The sequence below is a fragment of the Delphinus delphis genome, chromosome 14, assembly GCF_949987515.2.
Source record: "Delphinus delphis chromosome 14, mDelDel1.2, whole genome shotgun sequence".
In the NCBI taxonomy this organism is placed as follows: domain Eukaryota; kingdom Metazoa; phylum Chordata; class Mammalia; order Artiodactyla; family Delphinidae; genus Delphinus; species Delphinus delphis.
Genome location: NC_082696.1, coordinates 5,504,037 through 5,530,828, shown reverse-complemented (window position 1 = coordinate 5,530,828; position 26,792 = coordinate 5,504,037). Strand labels below are relative to the sequence as shown.

Below are 26,792 nucleotides of genomic sequence, written 5' to 3'. Positions count from 1 at the left end.
TCTGCCTGCAGGGGGAGGGCATCGGTAACTCCAGCAGGGGAGGGACCACAGGAAAACAGGACCTGACCTCCTTCTTTTAAACTAGTTGGTCCTTGCTTTGTGCACAGTCCAAAAGGTGGCCAGCAGCTCCCACCTGCGGGTTTGCAACCATCTCCACACCTCCTGGCCGATTCAGCTACTTCTTCATCAACTCTATTTTTGTGCTCGATTGAAATGCTGAGGATTTTAATAGCATGAAAATACTATTGTCTATACTCTTATATGATTTTATACTTGTATCTAACTTTGTAATTGTATTTTATAAATTTAGAAATTATCTATGAATAGTTTTTAAAGTTTTAGTAGCATAGTAAATATTAAAATCTATAAGAGAGTTTATAGCAAAATAGATTTAATCCTTCAGCCTAAGTTCCTTTCGGTGTGAGTAATAATTTCTATTGTACAGTACAAAGCAAGTAATTGCAAAGATGAATTTTCAAAGGGAAACAGAATTCATAGATCTGGGTTTTTATTTTAAACCTATGAATACTGTATTTTAGAGGTAAATAGATATTGTGCTTTATTTTTTAAGCTGTCATGGATCAAAGAACAATCTTTCTCAGATAAGCAGAAATTGCTAGAATAGACATTATTTCAGATTTTCATTTCTTGTTTTTCTGTTCTCGTGCATAACTGTGAAGTTCTACGAAGTCCCACATTTTAAAAAAAAAAGTCTGACAAAAAAAGACATAAAATATTTAGTTCTGAAAATTCTAAGGCCATATTGAGGGAGGGTAATTGGGAGATAAAAACTGAGTCACAATAAAAAACAAAATAGTATTTGTTTGTTCCTATTTTCACTCATTATACAATAACCCTAATTCTCCTCAAATTCCTCCAAATATCTGAGTCACACGTGCTCATGACAGTCTCCTCAGTTTCCATTTAATCTGTGCCAAGCTCCTTCTCTCCCGTTCCATCCAGACAAAGAGAACGTCTGTTGAATTAGCCATTGTAGCCTTCCCAGCCTCTGCCCACATACTGGTTACTAAACGAAGGCCCCAGTTGGACCCACCTTGTCCAGATGGGAGTTTTCTCCCAGGTCTGGACAATTCATTAGCATGACTTCCAGTCCAGCCTCTACATCCAGTTCATACTGCATGGGCTCTGGGGTGATGGCCAGGGGCAACCTGCTCACTGCTTACTTGGGTTGCCAGAGAGAAAGCAGGGCTATCCTACAATCTCTTGAAACCTTTCATTACAGCAGGAATCCTAGGAGCTGGATTGCAAAACTATCAGAGTAACAAATATTAAAATGCCCAAATTTGTTCTACCTTTGTTCTACCTCTGGTTTTTGACCTTAGACTCCATCAAGGGGGTCCCTACCACACTTAATTTTAAAACCTTACTGAACTAGATAGGCCACTCAGCTTAGAGACAGGAACCTAGATTTAAATCCCAGTATTCATGTTAGCTGAGTGGTCTTAGACAAGTCACTGGGCCATTCTGAGGCCCTAGATGTTGATCCTTTCTTGTAGAGCAGCTGTGGTGATTTGACAAGATAATGCAAGCTCAAGTGATGAATGGAGAGATGGATGGATAATGGATGAGTGGAAACTGTAAGGTGCGAGACAAGGGTTTGCTCTTGTGGTCCTAGCCGTGTGCCACCCAAAGCATGTATTAATCATCTCCTAGGTGCCGTGCACATATGCTAGGTTCTATGAGCGTTAAAAAAAAAAAGAAGTAAAAATGACCTAGTCCCTATTCCCAGGGACCAAAACGTGTAAGTGTTACGCAATTACAAATAAGATGCAAGGGAGGATGGTTCAGTTAATCAAGATGCGAGTTGAAAAAAAGCCCTGAGAGAGCACCTACAATTTTCTGAGATGAACATTAAGTGCATCCTAGGCAGAGGGACAGCAAAGGCACAAAAAACAGAGAGGATGTGGCCCCTATTTGGAAAACACCCCAGGGTGCAGACAGGGACCGGAGTCGAGGAGCAGAGGGAGTGGTGGCCGTGAGGACGCCTTAGAACAGAGGCCTCGCGGGAACCCAGTGGACACCAAACCGAGGAGTTAGGGTTCACACCAAAATTCAACGAGGAACAATTGACTGGAAGTGACTTCATTCATTCAGTCACCCTCCACATATTTATTGTTGCCTAGAGGTACCGGGTACTGGAATACACTGGTAGAAAGGACACTGCCCTGCCGTCAAGGAGACTGCTGTGTCACGGGGGCAAAGGAAAAAGTGTACCTCCATCCTCGTGATAATGCTGTGATGGAGGTGAGCACGAAGCACCAGGGTGCCCAGAGGAGAAGCAGCTGACCCAGGCTGGGGCGATCGAGGAGGGAATTCAGATTCAAGCCATCACCACTTGCCCGCTAGCCTGCAGAGCGGTAACTGGAGGGAGAGAGTGTAGCTGAATGGGGAAAACTGGGAAGGGAAACAGCATTTCAGAGACAGCTGTCATGGTCCAGGTTAGAGGTCAGGGAAGCTCACTAAGGACAGCGAAGGTGAGAATGGCAAAGAAGACGGATGGACAAAGGGCATCATTGCATCTCCAGCACATTAGCTATTTTTTGCCAAGTCATTAAATACAGAATGTATTGAAAACACATTATCACTCAGATATAATACAGCTTTTCCCATTTGAAGTCTTCACTTGTGTTTGCTGATGGGATCCCTTAATTCCATCCAAATACAAATTTAATATGAGACAGATACGTTGTTTTGAGTAACACAAGCCCAAATTCCTTGGCCGCAGTAGGATGGAACAGGGTTTCTCGGCAGTGCCGTCCACCTGGTACATGCTCACGGGTCTGTGCTCATTTCCTCTGGATCTGCTATAGAGCGCCACTGAACCTGTCTTCTTTCCCTGCTTTCCTTTCTACGTTGTTTGTTTCATTTGCCCTGCACGACAACAACCAAAAAATGTAGATGAGAATCAACTCTGTATTTCGACAGCAGTGAGAGAATGATTTTGTTAATTGGTATATTGCTATCCTAAGAACTGTGTGCGGTGCCAAGTTATTAGGGTAAGTAGACGAGGGGCAAATTAAACTTCAAATCACCTGTTCCTTTGGGCACAATACATAAACCAAATTGACTGCGACCAAATGTCATATTATTTACATGGCGTGAACAATTTATTTTCCAAAAACGTGCTCAACAAAAGATTTGAATCTGCTCTTAAGCGTATAATGGGTCCCACTTAATAGTGACGCGCTCTGTGTGCCCTTCTCTCTATAATTAAATCATATGGAAAAATGTCACAAAACAAAATGAAATGTATTTATTTCAGCCACATCTTCCCACAGCATGACATGAAGTCTGAAAAAAGAATCACTAAGCATTTTTATGCCATCTGTGCTGGTAGGGAATACGTTTACCAAGCATGTCACTGTAAAGTATTCCATTGTGAATTAAGCATAGTCTGCTTATTACTGTATAGTATGTGACTGAATGAGTACAAAATCAGATAAAATTCTGTATCTGACACAATATTCTTCTTTTATTATATGCTATTTTGTAGCACACTAGTCCACCATAATGTCTTTTTCTGGATTTCAAGAGATCCAAAAGAGAGGAATCGTCAATAAATCATATTCATGTTAAAATCGCTATGCTTCTTCATCTGAATAAACTCCTGAAAATATTTTCCAACGATTGAAATTATAGCCTCTCATAAACAGAATATGGATCACTGTGACAACTTGGATAACGATGCTATTTGGGGCTGATAATCCCTTGTTGCAGAAGGAGAGCTGAAATGTCTGTACGGTCAAAAAGCCTTTGTTTCAGTTAGCTTGTGAAGCATAGTTGTATCGATTAAGACTTCTACCTTTCCAACAGAGTAAACCTAAGGCTTATGCTTTGCCATTATCATGATGAGATTTTTATGAATACTTATAAAAAAATTTATTTGCTATATTCAATGAGGCCTTTTTATAGTTTGTTTATGAGATGTGGAAATCCTGTAAATCTATCAGAAGGCAGCTTGATTGACTCAGAGTAACACCAAAGGGTTCTGGCTTAAACACGGACTCTTAGCCCTGTCAGTTTTATCCTTCTGAGTCTTCCTCCAAGTTGCTATACGTCATGGCACTGTTTGGAGACACATATGAATAATGAAATGTAACATTCTTTACAAATGAAAAGTACTTTATAACTATAAGATTTATAACCCTCCAGTTATAAATCCTCCTAAATCAATAACACCCATGGTAAAACTTTCAAATCTAGCAAGATTAAGAAGATATGATTTACTTTAAAATAACTTAACATAAAATTAACTTAACATAAACTTAAGTTAAAAATAACTTAACATTTTGATCACAATTGTACAGAAATTTATAATTTACCTAAAATTATACATTATAAGTTACACAGTTTACCATAAAATCAAGGACGGGTACCATGGACCGGTACCCGTCCGCGGCCTGGGGGGTTGGGGACCCCTGCTATAAGTACCAGAATAGGCAGTCCAATAAACATTTATCAAAGCATGGAATGAATTCTGCTTTAACCCTTATTCTAATTTAAATAAACATCAGCTACAAAAACCCACCCTAATAGACTTTTACAATTCACAATTAACTGAAAATATTACTTTCCTCTGGCCCAGCTATAATTCCTTATCATAATATACCTCTTAGACTGAGCACGGGTGTTAATATAATGAAAGGGAAGATCACCTTTACCAAAAGAACAAACAAATCCATTTCAAGTTCTTTTATTCCTGTAAGCTATGTTCTCTGGTCACCTACACTGAACATTTTTAAATGAGAATTTTTGAAGTGTTAAATACTTATGCCTGTGTTTTCCCTTTTTAACTTTCGGTGGAGTACTGGAGGTTGTGGCTGTCACACTCTAGCACAAAATATGGATTAACTTGCAGTCTGAAAGTTTGAAAGTTAAGACTCATTTTGCCAGTTGCAAAGGATGATGATATTTGAATAAAAGCTGCCAGAACTAAAGCTGTTACAATTCAATGGCATATATGGTTATTTCCCCTTTCTTTTGAAATCCAGAAGGGTAGAGAGGTCAAGATGGTCCTCGTTTTGTTATTAATTTTCTCTGGTTCCTCTGTTGAAACTTCTTTTGACCAAATATCATGAACAAAACAAAATTTGAAGCAGTATTAGTCATGACTGAAAAGTTAATTCTAGTTGTACTTTTTTTTTTTTTTTTGGCTGCATTGGGTCTTTGTTGCTCCACACGGGCTTTCTCTAGTTGCGGCGAGCGGGGGCTACTCTTCGTTGCGGTGCGCGGGCTTCTCACTGCGGTGGCTTCTCTTGTTGTGGAGCACGGGCTCTGGGCGCCCGGGCTTCAGTAGTTGTGGCATGTGGGCTCAGTAGCTGTGGCTCACGGGCTCTAGAGCACAGGCTCAGTAGTTGTGGCGCACCGGCTTAGTTGCTCTGCAGCATGTGGAATCTTCCCGGACCAGGGATTGAACCTGTGTCCCCTGCATTGGCCGACAGATTCTTAACCCCTGCACCACCAGGGAAGTCCTGTACTTTTTTTAATTAGTAAAAATATTGATGATCAGGATACCCTGCATTCTAGCCAGTATTATGATAAAAATCAACTACTGTGCACGGATTCCCATTTGATGTTCATGAATCTCATCTAGAAAAGAAAAGAAAGCACGCTTCTTTAGTCTAGTTAAAATGAGGTGATAATGCATGCAGAGATGGCTGCGTTTGTGAACCCCTGGGAAGAAGTTCCTTCACATCCCTACTGAATGTCTTTACATGAAAGGTCATGTACCTGCAGTTTTCTCCAGATGCCACTAGAGGGTGATCATCCAGAATCCTGTCCTCCCAGAGGTGTCAGGACCCACCACACACATCACTCAAGGATAAACCTTGCTCTATTGTTCAACATAATCTGCTGCCATAGGGTTCACTCATCTTTTATTCTAGTTGTGCTTCTTGTACCTGATAACTGGAAAAGAGCTTGGCATCAGATCACATGCCTCTTGAGTGGCGTGGACTCCTCCATGCATGTACCTTTGTCCTCTGCGTCCACTGCACTGAGCACCCAGACTCCTTTACCGTGTGCCACGAACACCCCATCTGGCGCCACCTTTCTCAAACTAGCTCAAGACTCTTCTATGATCTTCTCTAGGGGAGTTCCAGTTCCTACTTCTTTTACAACTTAGACCTTTCCTTCTCTTGCTTCTCGTACTCTCCCATTCCTTTTCATCTGTAACCTGCACTTACCTGGAAACCTTCATATTGCTTTATGACAGAGCTCCTGAAGTCAGCTCCTCAAATGATCTGTAAAAGTGAAACAATTTCACCTGGTGTTAGATAATAACAGATTCTCAGAAATCATTAGGCTTGCTTTTCTGTGAAACAAGAGCATAAAGACTTTTGCATCAACTAGTTGTAATATACCTAACTTAATCTGGTTTTTATATTTCAAAAGATTGAAAATTCAGGTTCAATCATAATTCTAAAAGCAAAGCAGAACATGTTGGTGGCTACATTAAGAATCCATTCAGTGACAAGTATGTTACTGAAGAAATGGTAACAATAATGGAATATTGACTGGGAAGAATTGTGAAGAAATAGAAACAAGCTTACCACCCAGCAGTCAAGATGAGAGAAAAATGTCAGGGAAAGGGAGGAACTTCCGAGGGGGGACGATCACAATGCCAATGGCTAAAAGTAGCCCTGACTGGGTGCCTACTGAGTGCCAGAATGTCTGCTAAGCAATGTATCTGCTCTGTCTCATTTTACCTTCACCACCGTATAAGGGAGTTATTATTGTTGTTCCCAATTTACAGATGAGGAAACTGAGGCTCAGAGAGGTTAAGCTATTTACCCAAGATCACGTAGTGTTGGAGGCGGGACTCCAACCTCAGCCTATCTGCTCTAAAGCACAGGATCTTATCTTATTCCCAATGATGTATCAGTAATAACACAACAAAAAGGTGCAAAAAGGTCCAAAATTAATCTGGAAATAAAATCCCACCCCCATCCCCCAAAGTCTCACAATTTATAAGTCTGCACTGGTCAGCTGCAGCCAGCTAGGCGGTGATAAGGCAATGGAAGTAGATGGAGGGGTGAAAAGAGGAGAAAGAAAGACTTACAGATTGAGGAAGAACTATTTCCTTCCTGGTGTAACATGAGCCCGTGGGTCAGGAGCCCCTCACTGAAGGTTGACCTCAGTTAGCCCAGTTGGCCTGAGAGTGTGGAAGTACCATCTCTGCCCTCTGAGAGCAGGGGGCTGGGGGGGTTCATTTTCCATCACAGAGTCTACTGTGGATTTATTTGTATACCAAGACATGTAAGAAGGCCATGGACTTGACACACAAAGTTAATGGACCAAGGACCCTGTTTGTCCTTGGTCATCTCAGCAAGAGCCCCAGTAAAAATGCAGATTACAGAAGTGTCTTCCAAACATAAAAATATCTTTTACTATAATCCCAGGAAGCTCTCGGCTTCTGCATTTTATTAAGCCACAATTATTATTTTAGAACAAGGCCTTGTGCCTCTTGGTATATACTTAAAACTTGCAAATTGCCTTTTAATGTCTCAAGTTTGTAGCTAGCATTGGAAATTTGCAGTTACCCTATTTTGGTCAACTCAAGAGGTTTCTGTCCCCTCAACCCAAATAAGCCAGACTTAACTTCACATGCAATTCTTTAAATGGGAGTTCCCCAAAATACAATACAGATAACTGGATTTTTTTCTACTTCAGTTATTTTAATTGCAGAAACTATATTTTGATTTGGCATCAGGGTAAATAGCAATTTGCCCCAGAGAAAAAGCCTCTTTGACTCGGGTCAGTGAATGATTTTTATTAGTGTACACACACACACACACACACAATCTGAGAAAAAGTAAACACCCCCATGGATCTTTTCCCGGGAAAAAGAATGCAGCTTTCATTGATTAATACAATTTTTTGTTTCCATCACTCTTACTGGGTCCCGAAACACATGTGCAAGAACCTTACTGGGGAGTCAGGACACCTGGGCTGAGGGCACACTCTGGTGCTGCAGACCTGTGCGACCTCCAGAAGATTCTAGACTTCTTGGCTGCAGTCCCTCATCCCTAACACAGAGATCCATATGCCAACTGGATTTTAAAGTATTCACAAACTCAACGTAATCGTTTTTAAATCTAAGAATTGAACCTGAGGAAATAATTAAAGATGGAAGTAGACTGAAGTAACTAGATATTTTAAATTTCTTTTCAACAACAGTGAAGAAATAGAAATAAGTAAAATGTTCACCAGTATGGAAATGGTTAAATAAATTATGTTTTATTCCTGTGATGTAATATTATGTTGCTATTTAGAGTGAAAAGTTTTTAAGGACATGATAAAACCATCAAGTTAAAAAGTTAAAAATTAAGATGTAAAAACATATATAATATAATCTCAACTGTGTGTTAATATGTGCGTTTTAAATAACACACACACACACACACACACACACACACACACGAAGGAAATGCACCTTAATGGCAATGACGGCTATTTCTTGGAAGGGAGAGTATAAAGTATTTTTTTTTCTTTATCCTTCTTTTTGTTTACCATCTTTTCCATAATGAACTGAATCAGGAAAAAAAGTTACTTTAAAAATTAAATTTTGGGGCTTCCCTGGTGGCGCAGTGGTTGAGAGTCCGCCTGCCGATGCAGGGGACGCGGGTTTGTGCCCCGGTCCGGGAAGATCCCACATGCCGTGGAGCAGCTGGGCCCGTGAGCCATGGCCGCTGAGCCTGCGCATCCGGAGCCTGTTCTCCGCAACGGGAGAGGCCACAACAGTGAGAGGCCCGCGTACCATTAAAAAAAAAAAAAAAAAAAATTAAATTTTGGGATTGGTCTAGATTATATCCAAATTTCTTTACAATTCTAACATCTATTGCATTTCAAAAATAACAGACAGGTTTAGGAATTGCCAAACGTGGTCACTCAGAATAGAATCTGAAGCCACGATCTTTTCTCACCCAGGGCAAGACTGTAGAAGGTCTGCATGCCTGGCTTATAAAGATACCATAACCCCTTTGAGAAACCAAAACACTGCCATTCTCCTTCACGACATCGGTAGGTTTCCCCTCTTTACTCTACTTCAGACTTTGAATCCTGAAATAAGGTAGGATCAGCGTAACTTACGTAAGACTCCTCAGCAACTCTGCTCTCCTATCTCCCCACACATTTCAAATAATTTTGCCTGGAGCCTCCAGAACATAGGGTAGTAATTCAAGTCACTACTTTCCTTTTTGTAGAAAATACTTTTAAGGTCACTCCCTCTACCCTAAAAAGCAGGAGTGTGCTTTAATGGGTGTCTGGAAGTTCCCAAACCAACAGCTTCCACCCACGCTTGACCAGCACTTCGTGAGTTGCTGGTTTAAAATTGAAGACAGGGTGGTGGTGGCTCATTCTTCCCAGATCTTCAAGCGGCGCTCTGGGCTCCCGGCGTTAAGATGATTCAATGCAGAATGGGTGGCACGGGCTCCCTGGAGCAGCTGCTAGCTGAACATTTATGACAAGGCAGAACCCCAAAGTAATCAAGCAGTGCTTTCACTCCCCTGTGCAAGGGAATGCAAGACTCAGGAATGTTCAGCCAGCCACAGAGCTCCTTTCAAAGAATTCTGCTTACCTGGAAGGGATTTCTTCTGTAAAATGTCCTTTCCTGGTTACTTAGAGGGTCACGTTGCCACCCAGTCTGAGCACAGAACAGAGAATGGAGAATGTGATTTCTAAAGCTTCAGGTTCCCAACATCTGGTCACAGATGCAGAGACACTTTCTTCTCCGGGAGACCAACCAGTCTTCTCACTGCTCTGGCAAAACCACACCAGAGCCATGGCTGACCCACTTAAAGGGGCCTCTATTTTAGGGACTGTTGCAGGAGAAGCCCAGCCTCCTCTGGGTTTGTCACTATAAGGAAATTATTTCATGTATCCAATTTAAACCTCTCCTAAGGGTTTGTCAGCTTCTTTGCATTCAGTTCTCATTCCAGGTGGAAATAGCTGGGCACCGTCTCCGTGACCATCACCACCGTCGCCATCAGTACCTCATTTAATCTCACAAACATAAGAAAGAGGCCTGAGGTTTACCTTTTTTATATTGGGAAACTAAAGTTCAGAGAGATGAAAACATTTGTCCAAAGTACAGCTGGTTAGTAGCAGAGCTGAACTGCCAGGCTTTTCCTACGTTGCCATGTTGCCGCATCATATATCTTGTATAACTGAAAGCTGTTCATCTCTCCCCTTTCTTAATCTTCATTAGGTGAAATTATCCTAGTCTCTCATCCTGTGCCGTAGCCTGGAACTCTGTGTCTCTAAAATCACTGCTGATACCTGTTTGTTGAGAAGAAGGCAGACCACAGTAGTATTTTCCCCTGAGATCTGCCCTTTGGATACTGGGGTTTGGCCCGGGGGTGGGGAGCTGGGGAGGAGGGTTAGTTTTAAAGCCCAGAGACTGACGTCAGCTCCGAGATCTCTTTGTGGAGGCGATCTGGTTGGAAGGGAGCTAAGGAGGCTCCTCTTGAAGCTGTGTTTGCCGAGCAAGCACAGCATTTTTACTTGGATTACGTATTTATTCGAGTCGGCTTGGTGGGGAGAGACCTAGGAAGGCTATAGACAGTAGTTCATGAATCATCCCCCCGCCATCACCGTGGATGCTACCACTCCTGAGGAATTTTTGGAATAATTATTTTTGGTGGAAGGCCTCAATAGATTTCTCTGGTAGACCAAGGGGCACATGAAAGTACTAGCTGTTGGGAGTTCAGGCAGACAGCTCCTGGGGTGCATAACGGGGAGTGAGAAAGCACCAAATGTCCTGCGGCGTGTAAGCTGCAAATTGAACCAGGACTTTCTGAGCCCTGGTCCATGATACTGTGATCCGTAACGGAGTGTTAAGCCAGATGAGATGTGAGCGACACCCATCAGAAGAGGAGGCATAGCTCCGTTTCCTCAGGCATATCTCCATCGAAGGATCCTAGTGTTTTTCATTTATAACCACATTTTGCTTCTGGGTCATAGTGGGTCAGAAGATAAATGGGCCTTTTCAATTTTGGATTTCGAATCTCAGATACTAGAATCACTCCTGATTTAATATTTCAGTTCTCCTGTGCATAGCTCAGGTAAAAAGTCTTTTCTGTTTATATTTGAGCCCTTACCTAATTTACAGATCTTGACTTCCAAGTCAAAATAACCTTACTAAGAGAATGACAAAACAAAAGTCAATGAGTTAAGAGTGATTAGTAAATGTTAGTTGCTCTATCTTAGGGTGGGGTGTCTTTAAGCCGTCTGCACACAAGCGCTCCCTTCTTCATTTTGATAGCTCCTTCATTTCTTCAGGTGGCCATGACTGTTCTTGGACACAGAGGGTGGGCAGGACAAATATACAAACGCATCTCTGATTCTCTTGCCATTACATTTGCTTCAAGAAAAAATTGTGCAATCTCTGGGCTAAGTCACGAGGGTAAAACTTTCTTATTCTCTGGTCAGTGACACTTTGTCCTAATAATGGAGAACAAAGGAAACTTCCCTGCGTTCACCTGCTCACCTGGCAGCCCAAAGGCCTGGGTATGCCCTCGACTTGTCTTCTTTTGATTATCATTTGTTTATTCATGTAGTAAATAGTTTTTGATCACCCACCAGGTAAAAGATACTATGTTAACTACTGAAATGGGGAGAAAGAGAGAGGAAGGGAAGGAGGGAGGGAGGGTGGGAGGGAGGAGAAACTAGGACAAAATTCCTGTCCTCAAGGAGGCTGCAGTCAAGTTCAGGAGATAAATTGTACAGGGGTGCAAGTAACGTAGATGAAATGCTGTTGGAGCCCGGCTTTAGAGATGAGGGAAGATTTTGTAAAACATTTCACGTAGATTTCAAAACCTGGACAAATGGGAAAAGCGTACTCTAGGCTGAAATAGCCTGAGTAAAGGCTTTGCACATAAGCAACAAGCTTGCAGCAGTGGTTGTGGAGGAGAGACCAGAGAGAGGAGTCATGACTGGAAAGAGAGCAATAAGGAGTGTTTAAGGGCTGCCCAGAGTCTGGCTGGATGCCAGAGGCTATAAGTTGCCGTCAAAGATTTGCAAATTCGTGAGGGAGTAGTCACAACTGTGCTTCAGGCCAGAGGAGAGAGGCAGCTAGCTACTTGAAAGAAGGGGGCAGCTTGGAGGCAGTGGGTGCAGCCAGGACAGAGAGCAAGAGGCTGAATGAAGGTTGTGTGGAAACTGCGGGAGCGGAAGGGGAGACAGGAACAGGAATCACAGCAGCCCTGGGCATCGCACAGCAGTTCATTATACAGAAGGTTGGGGCCGGGTCGGAGGGATGTGGCAGTGTCCGCTGAAGCTAATAACCGAAAATGCTAATTTCATTTTATCAAATTTCATTGATAAAATTCAGTGAAAAAACAGATTTTTTTTCCCTTCCCTAACCCTCACCCTAACCCCTCCCCAAAAATCAATGGTAAAATGATTTTAAAAATTTCATTTCATCAAATCTTGAGGTAAAAGAAAGCAGAGTAAGCCAAGAACAGTTGTGTTGAAGATCACCTGTATGTGAGAGGCGCAGGGAAGCGGAAGAGGAGCCAGAGGGTGGCTTCTAAGGTCAGAGCTGGGAGAGGAAAACCAGAAGGGCCCCCATCCCACCGCAGAGTCTGTACCACACGGTGGGAGCTCCGGAGAGGACAGAGCACGGAAGACCCAGCCTGGGAAGGGTCCCGGCTGCGGTGTCTCGGGGCGCATGGCCTCCAAGAGAGAAGGCGCAGCAGAGCCGCGGGGACAGAGCTGGTCAACGGAGGGCTGAGGGATGGACCGCAGTCGGGGACAATAAACCCCTTTTTGAGAAACTAATCATGAAGGAGAGAGTGAAAGCATCAGGAAAGAAATTAGAGAAGGGATTTTTGCGGGGGGCGGGGGGAGGTTCAACCATGTTTTCTGGCCAAAGGGTCAGGAAGGCACCGTGGTGGGCTCAGGCCCCTGCCGAAGCTTCCAGGCCTCCCCCCGGGCTCTTCCCGCAGCGCGGACTGCTCCCGTGACCTGTCGGTGCTGGGCTTCCCTGACCCTTTGTTCATCAAGGGCTCAAACCTGCTCTATCTTGATCACCACCTGGCACATAGAAGGGGCTCAAACATGGTCACTGACCGAATGGCCAGCTGCAGATTCAAGACGGAGCCGGGAGCATTCACGTGAGAGTGTTCCAGAACCGAGAAAGACAGTAGCGTTGAGAGCAGACGGGGCCGGGCCAGGAGGGAGAGGAGCAACGTGAAGACAGCGATGCTGTGTGGTGGAGGGTCTCCTGCCAGCATCAAGGCCACCGTCCCGTGTTTACACACAGACTGAGGCAGCAGCTGCCGGTTGCTGGAAACGTCCATTCTCCCCTGTTCCTTAGTGACCACCTTGCTGTTTTGTCCAGGGCACTGCCCTCAGCAGCAAGACAACGTACACAGCCACCCCTGCAGTTTGGTGTGGGCCCGTTGAGTAAGTCGTGGCCAGTGGCAGAGGAGAAGTGTTGCATGGCCTTCAGCTGGGGAGGGCGAACCTCTTGTCCTTCCTTCCTTTCCTGAAGTCTGGAACTCCGATGAGAAGGCTAGGGCTCCAGCAACCACCTTTGGCTATGAAGCCATCATGAGACGGAAGACACAGGCAGGAAAGTTAAGTACAAAAGTAGGGGAAGTCCAGTTCTCCAATGACTTTGTGGAGCTCTTAAGACTTCATAATAGTCCGACTGCCTCCTTCCAGACTTTTACTGACATGAGAAAGAATAAATGTCTGTCTTACCTAAGCCAGTATTATATAACATTTTCTGTCATATGCAGGCAAACCTAATCTTTACTGCTAGACATATTAACAAAAGTTTGTGCGTTGGTAGAATGGGCTGTGTCTCCAGGCTCCCTGGGGTGGATGCCCTGCTTCTCATCTTCCCTATACCCACCCCACAGACACCCTACGTGGAGAAAAGGAAGAGTTAGCCACAATATTTTCAGCATTCTGTAATCATTGATGGTTTTGTGGAACTCAGTGTCTCTGGTATGTTTCCAATTGCCATTCAAAGATAAAGCATTCATGTAATACAAGCAAATTTTGATAAAACTACATGTGACAATTCCTATTTGGGTTGATAGAGCTCTCTCTTTAAAGAGGCCGAATTTTTTCTGTTCTTACAGAAATAAAGTTTTTACTTTTCATTTGCTATGCGTTGAATTTTCAGGTTGATGAAATAAGTCACAGAGACTTACCACTGGGGACTTAATGAAATAGCTTAAGTTTTAGACTGTGGGTTTCTTTCTTAGAAATGGAAACATGTTTTATAGTAAAAAGCTTTGCAGCTTGGTTTGCATTGATATCCTGTTAATCTTCACTTAGGCGCTTCATCAGGAAGAGAGGTGAATCCACAGGGCCCCCTGCCAGGGAACTGAGACAAAGGAAAGAAGCAGGTGCAGGAAGAACTCTGGCTTTGCCTCCTGTAATACGGACCCCTTGCTGGGCCACTCCTAAGGGGATGAGGCATAGAATCCCCAAGTGACCTGGGCTCAACCCACTCATTTAGTGTTTCTAAAAAACAAACAAACAAACAAACAAAACCTTACATGGTAGCTATCCTGGCATGCCGTCAGTTTACAGCTAGTTCCCTTCTAGACTGTAAGCTCCCTGAGGGCAGGGACTGTATCTGACAGTTCTTTACAACGGTCTTAGCAGTATCCAAAGTGTGAGCCCTGACACACCATCTGATTCTGCCCATCCATTTACAAATGAAATCCCTGAAACCCAGACAGGGGAACTTGTCAGACAGGGATGGCCAGCCTGGAGCGGGGTGGAGTGCTGGCGCCCTGAAATTCTTGTGAGCCCTGAACACACGCTCAGTGAGCCAAAGTGACCCATCCAAGCCATCCAGTGGCTGTGCTAACTTCAGGAGGTCTCTCTAAAGAGGAAACGGACTTTGCTATCACTTGTGTTATCCAGTTATCAGCTCCAAGTATTGTATTGCTTTCCAAGCCATACGTAATTTTTGACTTTGTTCTGTTTTCCCTTATTCTTCACCTGTTCTTCCATCTAACCTGAGTCTCTGATTAAGGAATTAAGGTTTCTGTTCAAGATGAGGTTTTGCTGCCCATTCCCCAGGCATATTGGCTTCCCCAGTGGAAAGCTTTAAGTGAGTCACTCACCTGATTGGTACTTTCTGAAAAATGAGAAGCTTGTGAGGATAAATGCTTCTTTCCATTTGGGGAGAATAAATCTTGGGTTTATCAACAAGTATACTCATTAAAATATCATGAAGCTCTTTCACAAGATTTTCTACTAACTATTACTAGCCACGACGACATTATTTACTTTTACACTCCTGTACTTAATAATGAATTTGCATCAGTTGTTACATAGCTTATCTTAAATAGATCATGAAAATACTGCTAAAGAGTGTCATTGAGTTTATGAGAGGTTTTTTGCGTGGTCAGTGTCAAGCAGTTTATACTTATACTTCCTTATACTTTCATGAGCAACTTACTTGGTTGTTCAAATACACGGAGAGCTCTGTTTCTTAGGTTGAAATAGTGCAGAAAATCAGATTTTACATTTCTTTTCTCAAAGATTATCCACAAATTATTAACAACAATTGCTGCCTCTCACAGAGTGACCAGTCAGCTCCATTATCCCATGCCAAATGCTGCGTGTGTTTTGCTGGATTGGTATTTTAATTCGCATTTTATATAGAAAGTTTGCACTTGAGCAGTTACAACATTTAACAAGGGGCAGTCAGGTTGTAAATAACAGAGCCGGGGTGTGGTCCAGATATGTGTGACTCACAATCTGTATCTCTAACTACTTGGCTTTGCAACCTTCCCCAAAAGTCAAAGCAGCGTTAAATCACTTAGTCACCTGTGTGGGTACCTGTGTGGGAGCAGCCGGTGCTGAGATGGTAGGGCTGAGATGCTGGGCTTAGGGATACTGGCTTGAGAGATGCTGGGCTGAAGGGCTGAATGATGTTGGGCTCAGGGATCCTGGGCTGAGAGGTCCTGCTGCCACGTTGCTTGCAGATGTTGGCACCAGGATTTGAAACCAAATCAGACTGACTCTGATACCTGCACATCTGTCCACCACGGGCTGTTTTGTAAACTTAGGGTTAGATGAAGAGTACACAGCACAGCCTTGTTAACGGGAAGCCTCAGCAAACTTTTACACACACACATAGCATCTCGATGGACGACTCAGTGATCAGGATGGCCACTTGGGGACAGCAGAGGCTCAGGGGCAGCAAAAAGCTGAGCAGGGGATGGAGATGAAAGAGCCAATTCTCAATTATTCTGTGAGTCCCTAGAGATGAACACTGTGAACTTGTTCCCAGTCTCTGTGTCTCATGCCAGCTGTCCCCCCGCCCCTTCCTCAGCCACCACCCAAGGACACGTCTCTGGAAATGCTCCGTATGTGTGGGGGGGAAGAGAACTGGAGACGCTTTGCTTGTGGTGGCAGAAAAACACACACACATCTTCAGCCAGCCCTTGCTTTAGACATATTTTTGTTGTTCGTCAAACTAGAGAGCAGCATTTCATTATTGGTCAGTAACCTGCATTGTTGGTTTATTTCTCACCATTAACCACTCAGTTACTATGAACGTGTTTTTCATCACTGAGGAAGAGTACCGTGCACACCACAGTAACCTGAGTTCCACCTGGTCAGTGGTGAGCCAGAGGCTAGCAAGGCTGGGGAGGTGCGGGCCAGATAGTATGTGCGGACTGGGAACCGGCCCTGAAACAGGGCCAAACCGCCCCAGGATGCTGTTGGAGCTGCCTTGCTGTTGATCTGAAACAAAGCTCCTGTTCACTTCCCATCCTTTTCGCTTTACTGCTCTTAGGTGAGTTTTAATTATTCTTGGTCAAATTTCAACTCAGACAGATTACCTACGGACATTCTTAGGGCTTACCCTACTCAATCTCTCTTGCAGTTTCGACTGAAGGTGATAGGCTTTTCTAGGCCCTCTTTATTCCCCGACTAAGTTGTGAAGTAGCTGCTACTTGTTCTCCTGTTGTTGAGCCCCCTGCTTCCCACCCATGAGTCAAGTTAGTGCTTTCACCTATTTCTGAAAATTCGTGTTCATAAAATCGGCTGAAGGATAAGTTACTGAAGAAATCTCAACCCTTTAGGCCTTGCGTAAATTACTAGTTTGTTTTACTTTATCTTGGTTCTCAGTTAAAACGCAATGCAAGAGTGGTCTTTGGAATGTTCTTCTGTCTATGAGCCACTCCAGACAAGACTGGTGATGAGTCTTATTGCCTTCCACCGTACCAATCCCCGCCAACCTCCATGCTGCCAAAACAATCACTGGAGCCAGTGATATATCCAAAAAGAGGCTCCTGCGTTTAATGTGGTCGCTACCTTCCACTCAGGTCTCTTACATTCAGCAGGCTTCATTGAAAAGAAGAATTTAATTAACAAAAATTAATAAAATGCGCATTTAAACATTGACATAGATATGAAATAATCATTCTTTACATAAACAGAAAAATTCCACCAATATGATCTCATTTTATCTACACAAGCAATCTTATGATGTACATATTTCCCTATTTTATCAACAAGGAAACTGAAACTTGTAGACTTTAATGGACTCTCTTGAGGCCACAGAGGTAGTCATTTGCAGGGCACAGTCTCGTTTGATGCTTTTAAGTCAAGTCCAAACAGGGGCCCCAGCTTTGCCGAGCAGAGGCAGAGCGGCAGACGGGCTGTGAGTCCAGGGGAGAGAGAGGTTCCGACAGTCCTTTGCAGTTAAGGAAGCCTGTGGAAGAAACATAGCTTGAAGGGTGGGTGGGACTTTACAGTTTAGAAGATACAGCCATGAAACAATGTGGTCCATATTGCATGATCATAAGTATTGGTTGAGTGAGTGAAGAATGGGTGAATGAGGATGGGAGGCATCCGAAAACAGGAACATGATCCAGATGGTGAGAAGGCGAGATTCCCAGGGTTCAGGGGACACTGAGTGGGACACTGGCTCTGGGAGAAGATCCACCTGGAGAAGCAGAGGGAGGTGGCAAGGGCAGGCACTCTGGGGTTGTGGAGAGCACTGAAGGCCAGGCTAAAAAAGTGCTGGCCTCGTCTGCAGATGAGGTCAAAACTGCATTGCTTTTGACCAATTAACTCTACCCTGAAAACAATGGGAAGCCACTGGCAACTTGTAGGGAAGTTTTATGACAAAGCCCAGCGTTTTTAGGAAGGTAAGCAAGACGTGAAGCACGAAGTATACAGAAGCCTCCGTGCTTCTGATTTTAGGAAGCCCAGCCTGTGGTCCCTCTGAAGCCTCCTGTCAGCTCTTCTATCACTGGGAAGCAGTGGATCTAAAAGTCAACCTAGCCGGAAGGGGCAGAGTTAAAAAAATAAACAAGAAAAGAAAGAAAAAGAAACACCTTTAAAACTTCCCTTTCTTGATTTGTACCCAAAGAGATATGTTATATGGTCACTCTTTTCATTAGGAATTTTAAGCTAATAAGTAGGCCTTACTGAAGTATTACAAAGCTTTCACTGCAAGAATAATTAAATGAAGCAATTTCCTACATCTAAAGTGATCAGATATGCTTCTGATATTAGAAAAGTGCAGGCCAATGATAAAAATATAGTTGTAATGAAACCGTGTGCCTTTTACTGACTTTATTATAAAACATTTCCTTTTTGCAGTCTTAATTCAAAGCATTGAAATGCTGATTTGGTTTGAAATAAAATATGGAAAATTCCTGGTCCTGTAGGAAGCTTGTCACTCTAATGGGTGTCCTGCTCAGTAGAACGGTATTTTGGCTGTATTGGAGCACATTGAAAGGAATTAGGTTAGGCTTTGCCAGAATTTCACTGTGAAAGAGTTTGCTGTAACAATGTTTTATTATATTCTTATTGAACTTCAGCCAGTTGAAAATAGAGTCTCCTCACCATCCTTTTAAATTAGCCTTAAACTGCAGACAAAAGACAAAAATCAATGTGCAAATTTAGCTCCTTGCTCGCAGTTTCTTAAGAAATTTACCCTGGTGCGAATATGCAGGACTCGTAGATAACAGAACATAGAGCAGTTGGAAATTTTAAAGCAGCATTTCTTATTCAGTTTAGGTCTATTTAAGTGTCTAGTGAGTCCTGTACATAAATTGTTTCTTTACTGCTGCAGGTTATACTGAGTCTCTGCATATACATCCTCAGTGCCACCTCAGTAAACCTGCCTCCCGTACATTTCCTGTGGCCATGACAAATCACGGGGGAATTCTGAGTATCAAACTATAATGAAAACTATTAGAAAACTGTCGTGTGCAAATAATCCTACAATCTACTTAAATGTTTTATTTCATTAATAATTGCAAAGAGCTTTGGGTGCCTAAATGGAAAGCAGAAGTTAGTATACACGTATACACACAAACACACACATTGGCCACACAGGTTTAATGCCTCTGACCATTCTAAGTGGTACACAGGCTGTGAGTCCCTAAAGAGCTCTTAGGAAAAAAATCATTATGAATTCCTTAAAATATCCATCGGACTGAAACTAGTTAAAATGCAGGGTCTCACATGCCTTGCTCTCCTCCAGCACTGGACAAGAGAGGTCAGCAAGATAAGGGAACACAAGCTGGCCTGATTTAAGGCATTAATATAAAGCAAAAACCAAAAAAAACACAAACCTAAGTAAAGGCACCTAGAGGCGCAAGGAGAGCGAAAAGCTGACCATCCTTGAAGAAAGACGGTGCTGCAGACACTGCAAACCAGTGCGCCGCGTGTGGAGGATAAGACAGGAGCAACTGGGCCACGCTCTGACCTGGCGGGCACAGGGAAACGGAACCAGCTGTGCAAATTAGAGCAGGTTACTGAAGATTTGTTTTGTTTTCTGGCCTGACACCTGAAGGGCTGGGAAGGCTAAAGCCAGGAAGGCAGTGTAATGAGCAGAAACCAAGAGTAGTTAAATTAACATGCATGGTCCAGAAAGTGGACACAAACGCTGCCCACCCCAGTGATGGTGGGAAGAGTCCCCCTCTCCCTCCTGCAGCCCCTCGCATGGCTCAGGAGAGAGGAAGATAAAGGAGAGATGGGAGGTGTCACAGTCGATTTCTACTGAAAAAGTAAGTGGGAACAATTGCCTAGAATAAGCCTGGATTGTAATAGAAAATGAACCTAAAAAAGAAAGTTCAGAGGCCCCTGGTCACAGTGCGCACGACTTGATCACAGGGGTCCATCTGGACGGGATGTTCTGAAGCGTGGATCCCAAGTCCAGCCTCGCAGTAGAGTCCTAGGATAGTTTAGGGCCATCATAGGACGTCTAGATTTTTCACAAGCGTCCTTAAGTGGTGACAGGGCCATTCTGTTAACACCAGCTCAGCCCGCACCCCAGCTTGCAGGCGCTAGCACCTCAGCGCGCATGACCTGCGACCTTCTAGAATCCTCAAACGGGCCATGTAGCCTGGAGCTTCGTTGTGCATCCCCTTCCCTGGTGAACTTTCAGACCTACCCCGTTGTGCTCAGGATGGAACTCCCAGCGGCTGGTCCAACGCTCTGGGCCACGCGTGTTCTCTCAGCTCCCACAGCCCAGCGGCCCAGGCTACACATGCTCTAGAGCCTCAGTCGGAGAGCAAGACTCCACTGTTTCCACTCGGAGATCCCTCTCAAATTCGGAGGGAATTTCCTCGCAGAGCTAGTGTGGTACAGAGGTCTGTTTTGCCCATTTGTGCCCCGATCAAATCTCTTCTTATATCTCACTAAGAACCTGGGCTTTTGATTCCATTGGTCCATTTCTAGCAACCCTCGCCTGGGCACGGCACGTCTTGTGGCCAGTGGAGATGGTCCCGTGCAGGTGCATGCTTTGGACCACTGCTGCAGGATGGCCCCCTCGGCACTCCCAGCCCCACGTCGTGGACTCAAAAATGGCATTCCCTTGCTTCAATTCAGTTTGATGGAATTCAGTTCAATTCAGTGAACATTTACTAACCACCACTCTGATCCCCGCCCAGTTGGCACAGGCAGGAAGCATTTAATCAGCCCCGGTCCTCCACCCCCGTTCAGTGGGCGCAGGAGGGTAGCTCTGATGCTTACTATCGGGCATCACTCTTGGGAATCTTGGCATTGCCCCCTTAGATCCTGTGCCGTAGTGTCCCCCTCCCTCTCTACCCCTGGCCTTCTCTGACTCATCCCCTCGCTTCCACCGCAGGCGCTGATGCTCTCAGGTCATCAGCTCCACACTCCCCGGGGCGGTGTCATCCATTTCACTTCCAGGTCAGTGGTTCCCAGGTCTATTTTGCTAAAAGCCTTTTCTCTCCTGAATACCAAACTCATGTTTTCAACTTCATTTTAGAGACCCTAAACTCAGTATGGCCAAAATTAAATTCACTGTTTCCCATATTTATTCCTCCTATTGCTTGCCCAATATTTATTAATAAATTGATCATTTCGTCAGCTCTGCTAGAACCTCAGAGCCACCTTGTATGCCATCCGCTCCCTCACCCACCACCCAGGCAATTCATTCCATCCTGGGGATTCCACCTGTGTCAGACTCTCTCATGCTCTTTCCATTGGCTCCCCACTGAGTCCAGACCAGCCACGTCTCTCTCCTGGACTGTGAAATAGGTCTCCTAGCTGAGATTCCATGCTCCTCTCCTTAGTTAATGCTCCCTTGCACTGCTGCGGAACTGCCTTTCTACACACAAAATCTCATGCTGATGCTTCTCTGGTGAAGAAAAAAATTCCAATTGTCATTTTTAAGCTAGGTTGGGTTGTGTGCATTGATTTGAAAATCTTTTCCTAAATGGAATTATGTGATCTTTTGCAAATCGAGTCTGCAAGCACAGTCCTGGCTTTCTCCATAACATCAGGGAGATCAGCCCTAAATCACCCATTCTTTGTGTAGCAAAAGCTCTCCCAAGCCATTATTTTCTTTGGCTTGTACGTAGTAGGCATTAACCGAATGTTTACTCAATGTTGAGTTGATTTGCTTCTGCATAAATTCTTTTGATGACAGTTGATGCCAGCAACCTGGGCCTGATCAAAATGATTAACTAATAACTCTGCCTCAACGAATGTGTATTTAACCCCACAAAGCTACAGTAGAACATCTAATGGAATCTCTTAGAGGTGAGAGTCGATGCATTTTTTGAGTCCACCCGCTCCTTTATAAGAGTCGAGGCACTAATCCTTGGGTCTGAAGGCCCCCTCCCTTGGGAACAGGGCTCCTACCAGGGGGTTGGCCTGCTATCTGAGCTCAGAGCTCTTCTCTCGCTTGAAAGTGTGAAGCCTCCCCATTTTGTTTAAGTAGCCCTTCTTATGCTTTGTCTTGTTTCATTTTTGTCACATATTCTGCACCAAAATTCCCTCAGTAGTCGCAATTACAATTTAGTTCCCTGTAGGTTTGTATGTTGTTCTCGTGCTGTGTCTGAGATCCAGAAAACAGTTCTCACTGTCCGTCCAGTTACCCTCCAGTGGTAGGGGAAAAACTCCTTTATGTAAAGCTGGCATGAAGCTTAGGATCTTTCCAAATGCTAAGAATTTGTCAGTATTTACTAAGAACAATTAAGGAATGTATGCTAGAACTTGAAAAATGTCTTTTAAATTTTTATTCATCTTGTAAGCAACCAACATACTTTCCTTTGAAACAGTAGAGACCATACCCTTTTAGTCTAACAAGATATGAAAGGATAATTGTAAAAAAAAATGTCAAAGATAGTGAAATGGAATAACACTGCAGAACACATTTTGCCAAAACAAATTAAAGTGGAGATTCATAATTCCAGTATAAAGCCCCTTTGTATGATCAAAGAAAGCATCATCTGTACCACTAAGTTCTATGTCTAACATAATTTTGTTGAAGAGGAGGCAGGCACGAGATGAACTGATAAGCGGTTTGCTCACAAATGCATAATAGCTGTAGTGAGGACTTCTGGTTTCAGGCAACGCGATTCTGTAAGTGAACGTTTAGCCTTTAACACAGTGTTTTAACAATCCCTTTATAAACCAATGGGAAAAAAGAAGTATCTATAGCTACCCAGACATTTGGTACATAATATATTGGAGAAAAGCAGAAGTGAACTAGGTGTTTTATGCCCTGCCATTTATTATCTGATACCTTTAAAGACTGGATGCCCTTGCCAGTTGTATATTGTAGCAAGTGTCTCAATCAACCCTTTGAGTTTACAGACTGCTAGCCTCTCCCACGTCCCTTTTCCATGAAACAGCAACCATTCCGTTTCATTTTCTGCTAGGAAGTTTTACCTCCTAGCCCCTCAACAAGCTGACTCCATTTTAGTTTCTTTGGAAAAAGATACAAATGAGTCTTGTGAAAGTGTGTTTAAATGCAGCCGTCAAGCCATCAGCATCAATAGAAAGTCAGCTGTTCCCAGTGCCATGCGCCCAGCGCCCATGACAGACAAGGGCTTGCATTCACGTCCCCGCTTTATGTAAATGCTGACACACTGGTCACCCAGGACATGCTCAGTTAAGGCTTTCACAGTCAGACTCCCAGGTGGCCTGTCACTTATTTTTGTAAGTTCGATCCGGTAGCACTACAAAAGCAGTAGAGTCATTGATATAAAGTAGAAGTAACAGAATCCAAAAATAAGAAAGATTCCCCCAAGTAGACAGGGTCAATCAGCAATAGAAGGAGGTAGGTTTCTAATGCCAGTCTTAATAACGCAACTGTGTCCAGGTTGCCTTAAATTGGTTTTCCCTTCTCAATAATTAGCAACTGAAGAAAAACAGCTCATTGCCATCCTAACAGAAAGTTTTAATCTGTAAACTTTACCAGCAACGACTCATTAGTAACCTATTAGGAGCCAAAAAACTTGCCTAAAATATAATATAAATGGAATTTCCAATGAAGGTATAAACATTCTTCAACTAAACTCGAAGTCCCAAACCTCTGCATGGACGTTTATTCTTCAGAGCACAGTCATGAAGGTGGGACCCATCCAGCAATGGTCTGCCCTGAGCCAGCTGTTTCAGTGTAAGGTTTCTAAAGCTAAAATACAGATTAAGGAACAATCTGGTTGATGCAAAGAGTTGCGGGAGATTCAAGTGTTCAGACAGGCCCCCCAGGAAGGCACTTGGGCTCTTGAGCAAAGAGCCCAAAGCACTGAAGTAATTCTGAAGGTTAACTACGTGTCTGAAAATTATCTAAAGGCCCCGCAGAGCAACACAAGGGACTTTGAAACAATGTGCTTTCTTATGAAATCTGAATTTCTTTTCTTAGAGAAAGTAAAATGATCTATTTTCTACTTTTAGTCTGATTGCACTTCAAAGGTCAAAAGTATTAGCAAGAATAAAAGTTCCTGGGAACAAACTGCTCCCTTAGTTTAAGAACCGCAGCAAAACCCGTGTCAGAGCCGGGACCTAGAATTTGGCAAAAGCGTGGGCTTCTTTGTCTTCTGCACAGTCCCTTCCTCAGACGCCCGCATCTCTTAGCTCTACCCCTCCGCCCCCTGCCAGGTGCCTCTCCCACTCCCCGCGTCCTTTCCCAGCCCTGGCTCAGATTCCTGGGTCTCCCCATCCAGATGGCCACGTCCCCACTCTGTCCTGCCCTCTGCCCCTGGCTGCCCTCTGTGCCGTCATGCATGGGAAGTCACTTCCCGTCTTTGGCCTGAGGCTGCTCCTCTCTGGAGTGGAGGCACTCAGGTCCCGTAGAAGGTTTCCCTCAGCATCAGGATTTATGAGTCTGTCCGTGGGCTATGAGACCTGTGATTCCATCTTCTCCTCTCAGACGGGCACTTTGGGTTCCATTCATTCTTGATGACTCCTCTGTGGCCTGCACTCCACACTTTGCTCTCACTCTGTCCATCGACAGAAGGCCGCCTTCTCCCCACTCCCACCTCCAACCACAAAACCCTCTGTGCTTGGAGGCTGTTCTCAGGTGACCCCTTCTCTTATCCGACGACATTTCCACCCATCTCTTTTCCTCTAAACCAACGTGACACTTCATCATTGTCTCCCTTACGAAATATACATTCTGTCTTGCCTATGTTAGGCCTGTCCTATACCCCGAAGTAGACTGTAAGCTTCTTGAAGGCTATGTCTCTCTCCTCTCTCTACGTATCTCCTCCTAAACCAGCAGTGCCTTCCAGGCAGTAAGCACTGAGGGAGTATTTGTTGAATTGGTTTCATTTAATTCAGTTTTTAACTGAATCAAGCAAAGGGTGTCACAAGCTTGCTTTTATAACTAAAGAAAGCACAGTTGTGCAGCTGTCGACGGTCTCTGGGGCTTGCAGGGAATACACAGGGAGAATCCTCAGAAGCCAGCTGACTGTTGGTCAAACCAGGTGCAAGTTGGGAAAAATTCTATCGTGAATGAGGAAAATAAAATGCACAGTGGAAAAGAATACCAACATTCTTGCAAGTGAATCTTAAAGTATTATTTTTACAAAGAAAACAAGGATTATTTCTGTTCCCTTGTTGACTAGTTTGTATGTTCTTCCTACAGATACTTTCAGAAAAAGACCTATTGTTTGTTTTTCTCGGTGCTGACACAGTATCCATTGTTTATAACTGTAATCATAGCGCACATAGTTGAAAATGTGGGATTGGGGACAAGCTGTATTTCCCCCTCTGGTTCTTTAGACAGTGAATGCTGTGTTCTTTATCTCTTATCACAGCTCTTTTGTCAAACACTGAATGATTATTTTCCCCAGACAAATTTGTAGTTTGTTATCAACTGTAAAAATGTCTTTTTTGCCTTGTTTTTAAACATTTAAACTTTGGTATGTATGTCTCAAGATGGGCGTGAATTAAGGTGTTTATTTCATTTCAAATACTTTTTTATAGCGGTATATAAAGCTAGATTTCTCCAGCATGTATGGCTTATACGGAGCTATACTGAGATTTGATGAAAATGCATTTTATTTTAGCATGTTGGTACCTTTTAAGGAAAATGGTTATGCCTGTCGGTTCCCAGGTCAGGTGTGTTGGGAACATTTGTCAAGAGGTAGACAGGCGCAAACATCTGTAACTTTCTGCAGCAGGTGGCTGTCTCTAGATTTCCTGCTGCACAAAGGACCTGACACACTTCCTCACGCCTGGGATCCGCATTTTTCCAAATGCCCAAGACTACTTCCTATTCTGTAATTCACAAACCTGATCCCAAAGCCTGGGAGAGAGAAAACATCTTTTTTTTCACATAATCAAGAGGAGCTCTTTGTTTTTCCTAGTTTAAAAACTTACAGTGTTGCTTGATATGACATTTGAATGCTTTAATTCAAATGAATACTTATAACAATGCAATAAAATATATTTCCAGCACATTTGGCATGTAACTTCGGGGCAATTTAAAAATATTCATTTTTTTAAGTTGGTTGTGGAATCTACACAAAGTCTTAATGTGCCGCTTTATATTTTTATGAATATCAAATTATAGCCTATATTATGCTGCTCTAGCCATTTCCACAAAGCTTCACTTAGATTGAGGGGATAAAAAGCGATTGTCAGTCTTTCAGATGCCTGAGGAAAACGCTCCTGTTTTGTCCTCGATTTGTTTGTGAGGACTGATTTGAACTTCTGAGACAAGGTGAGGAGTCAAGGTCGAAGTCCATACTTTTACCTTTTTCAACGTGGATTGCTCTAAATTCTCATACAAAGTGTGGAAAACTCTTGACAAGGCAGTTCTCCCCAGGGATTCGGAGACAGACAATGCTTAGGAATCTAGATATTGTGCCCAAAATGTGCAAAATGAAGTTGTCCTTGAGAACCAGAAGGAAAACTCCAAAGAGGGATGCGGACGCACGGGCTTTTGGCTGAGGAATTTCAGTTTTTTACTTTGTATTATTTAATTTGATGACTTTTCATCAAAGATAATTTTTAAAAATTGTGCCAGCACATCATATTTTGAAAGCATTCCTACAATATTTCAAATTAAA

General features: G+C 43.5%; 1 protein-coding gene and 1 long non-coding RNA gene across 3 annotated transcripts in view; one reads left to right on the top strand and one right to left on the bottom strand.

Moving 5' to 3' along the window:
* PACRG (parkin coregulated) overlaps positions 1-26,792 on the top strand; it is a 514,683-nt gene that overhangs the window by 378,079 nt on the left and 109,812 nt on the right. The gene's annotated exons all lie outside the window — the stretch shown is intronic.
* On the bottom strand, positions 5,256-9,695 carry LOC132437208 (uncharacterized). The gene is made up of 3 exons (XR_009521974.1): positions 9,599-9,695; positions 6,207-6,263; positions 5,256-5,610 (listed from the first exon to the last, which is right to left on the bottom strand). It is a non-coding gene; the product is annotated as an uncharacterized lncRNA (long non-coding RNA).